This window comes from Humulus lupulus, chromosome X, assembly GCF_963169125.1.
Source record: "Humulus lupulus chromosome X, drHumLupu1.1, whole genome shotgun sequence".
NCBI lineage: Eukaryota > Viridiplantae > Streptophyta > Magnoliopsida > Rosales > Cannabaceae > Humulus > Humulus lupulus.
This window is the reverse complement of record NC_084802.1, coordinates 57,614,328-57,617,807: the sequence shown is the minus strand read 5'-3', so window position 1 is coordinate 57,617,807 and position 3,480 is coordinate 57,614,328. Positions and strand designations below refer to the sequence as shown.

Below are 3,480 nucleotides of genomic sequence, written 5' to 3'. Positions count from 1 at the left end.
AGACAAATCTAGATCAGTGAAGAAGATAAAGACAGAAGAATATGAGAAAAACTAAAAACCATATCTACTGAAATTGAAAGTAAGACCTGAAATTTTTCCCTACAAGTAAAGTATAAACATAACCTTGATGGATTTTTCATATTTGATCTCTAAGACAATTAGCATAATGTGAAAATTTGTTTTTCCTACTTGACTAGGCATCTACTAATTTGATTCTAATATAATATGGCACACTCATGAAACGAAGCTGACATATAGTTAAGTCAAGTCCATAAAACTTGTTTTTACATTAGTTAAATTATAATTAATTAAGGTAAGTGATGTTTTAATTTTCAAAGCCAATTCTAGGTTCCAAATAAATAAAAACTTGTGCTTGTTTTACCAATTTGCTCACACATTACAGCTAGCAACTAAATTTTCTTGCCATATTTGGTTTTTATTTTTTGAAGTCTTGTATATCATTTTCAGTGCCTAGTCTAGTTTTCACAACTTTAATTAATTACAAGCATTTTTTGTCATAAAAATATAAAAAGTTATGCAAATTTGAATCAAACAACACAAATCTAAACCATGCATTTCGTTATATAATTAATTATCATGCCATCATACCTGAAATCTACTCAACAATGGGGCTGCAGTGTATAATCCAGTCGCCATATCTGATATATCAAAAGAATACTATATATACAAACATGTACATGCTTTATTGTCTATGGTATGAGGTTTTAGTAGCACAAGAATGTTGATATTTTTTTAATCAATGATCATTTGAGTATGTAAATAATATCTATGTCTTTGTTCATGTAATTTTTATTTTGATCTTATAAGCATGTTGTTCTTTCAATATGAGATAATTGTGACATGACTTTTTGATTTATTGGGTTCTCTACACAAGTTTCTAAATTTCTTTAACTCTTTCAGAAATTCAGAAAAGAAGACAAGCAACTTTAGGGAACTGAGGCATTTATAAAGGGATCTCATATTTTCATCTCAGCTAGGTTTGGTTCATTTGGCTATTTTTTCACTTTCAAGGTATTCATTATTGTAGAGAAAATGCTCAAGGCAGAACAAACTTTCATGGATTTATCATTTCCCTTATTTGTATTGATAATAAATCTGATTTTTTTCATCCTTTTAAATTGGAATACAAACTGTTTTTGGTTTTTTGTTCTTTCTATGTGTGTTGTGTCTGCTTTTCTTTTTATTGTTGGTTTTATTTCAAACTGTTGCATTATTGTTGGCCTTTGCTATTAGTTTTTCTGCTGCTTTTGCTGCCTCTTGTCGTTGTATTTAAGAGTTTTGTTGTTCTTTTATTTTGTGAGCTCTAGTTTCCAAGGACTCTATAGTGAGTTTGGATAGTTTCTTGGTTGTAAGAGTTGTAATTTTTTTTTAATGATGACTCCTAATTAAAGATTGAATGATGTTGATAGTTTATTAATTGGTATGTAATTTTGCTTTCATTTTAGTGGCTTCATTGGATTTCAAATTGGAGGGAACTTTATTTGCAGCAGTTTGCAAGAGGTATGTTCTCTTTTATTTTCATGGAACTTGTACTACCTTGATTTCTAGTGATTATAAAGGAATAATATAGGGGAAGAAGAATGATTTTACTGGCCAAAGCTTGAAAACATATGTCTTTTATTTATTTATTTATTTTTTGCTGGCAGTGGCTAGTATATGCTTATGCATACTTCTTTTTCATTTTTATTTAGTTAATTAAATTTCTACTCTGTACTCTCTAGACGTGCATTTTTGTAACAAATGACAACTTTTAGTTAAAATAAATAGGATATCATCTATTCCAATTTAAGCATATTTAAATTAAATAATTTTTATTTATAGGGGAGCATGTTACAAGCTTTTTTCAGTAGATAGTAGTGAAATACCAAATTTAACTGATCTCATAATAATATTTGAAGCAATTAAAACTAATCATATAAACTATATAAACTATCTATCATCAGTGATTATTTTTTTGGGTATCTATTACCGGTGATTGAACCTAAACAAATAAAAATGAGTGGTAGTTGGTGAGAAAATACATATATATTGATAATATGTGTGATGATTTTATATTAAAATTATATAAATACTTACTATTATGTATAAGGTTAGACACAAACTTTTAGAGAGAGAGAGAGAGAGAGAAAACTTTCAAAAAAAAAAAAAAAACAATAGTCCAAAACAAAAATAAGTGCAATTACTAAAGCAGTCGTATGTAATGTAAAAATTCTACATTTTTATGGAGTGGAAAAAGTAAATATAAAATAATATGAGGATAAAAGTGGCAAAAATGATGGACCAAGAGATGCTTATCCGCTCTTTTACTATTAGCATGACACTTTGAATTTTTATTTCTTTGATGCCAAGAATGAATGTTTATTTCTTTCTTTCTAACTTTTATTATAAGTTTTTTTTTTTTTGTGATAATTGATAATATGTTGTTATATATGATTTTTGTAACTCATCAAAATTCGTACTAATTATAGACACGGTTGATCAGAAACTAGTCAAAGAGTTTGCCAAGTACAAGATATGTCACCTCCATCTACAAAAGGAAAGAGGCCAAAACACATACCTACAGGAAAATTAGTTAAACTCCTAAATGAAAAGAGGAAGAGCTTTAGACTAAATTTGGAAATGGATAAGGTTGTTGAAGAGAGATATATTAAGGATGTGTCTCCAAAGAAAAAGACACGTAGAATGATTGTAAGAAATGACTCTTCTGATGAAGAAGAAATACCCATCTCCCCTGTGACAAGGAGATCTCTTAAAAATCTATTTGAGGTTGAACAACCAATAGACTCTCTTGAAAAAATAGTGAGACCACCTACTAATGACCTAATTTCTCCATTCTTAGCTTCAATGACAGCCACTAGGGGATCTATTAAAAGAGTGGTTGAAGTAGAAATTAGTCCTTCAAATGACCATGCCATCTCACCAACAGCCACAAGAAAATCACAACGCCTACAAATCCCAGAAAACCCAAATGAAACAATTGTTGAAAACTTGCCAGACGAACAAGAACTACCACAAGAAGTTGTTGCACCTATTACCCAAAAGAGAACTAGAGGCCCTAGTAAAATGAAGTCTATTGCAATAGACAGTGATGGTCGTTTGGAAGTTAAGTTTAACTCAAAGAGACAACCAATAGGTGCAACATCAATATCTTTGCTTCATTTTTGGGTGCACTTGTTAGAGAAATTGTACCAGTAACGATAAAAGATTGGAGGAAGATTCCTCTAGGAATGAAAGAGGTCTTATGGAAATCTATTCAGGTATATATATATTCAGGTTTTATGCATTGAACATGAAATTTGTTGAAATTCATTTACATTAATACTAACCTATTATTATTTTTACTAGGCAAGATATAAGGTTGACAAAGATTAGCAAAAGAACTATATATTCAAAAGTATGGCAGATCTTTGGAGAGCTTCAAAATCAAGGCTAGTTACTAAAATAACAAAGGCACCAAAT

The 3,480-nt window shown here is 29.6% G+C and overlaps 1 long non-coding RNA gene across 1 annotated transcript; it reads left to right on the top strand.

Moving 5' to 3' along the window:
• Positions 1–756: 756 nt before the first annotated feature.
• On the top strand, positions 757–2,597 carry LOC133806917 (uncharacterized). Its single transcript, XR_009879091.1, has 3 exons — positions 757–1,032; positions 1,467–1,521; positions 2,504–2,597. It is a non-coding gene; the product is annotated as an uncharacterized LOC133806917 (long non-coding RNA).
• The last annotated feature ends 883 nt before the right edge of the window (positions 2,598–3,480 follow it).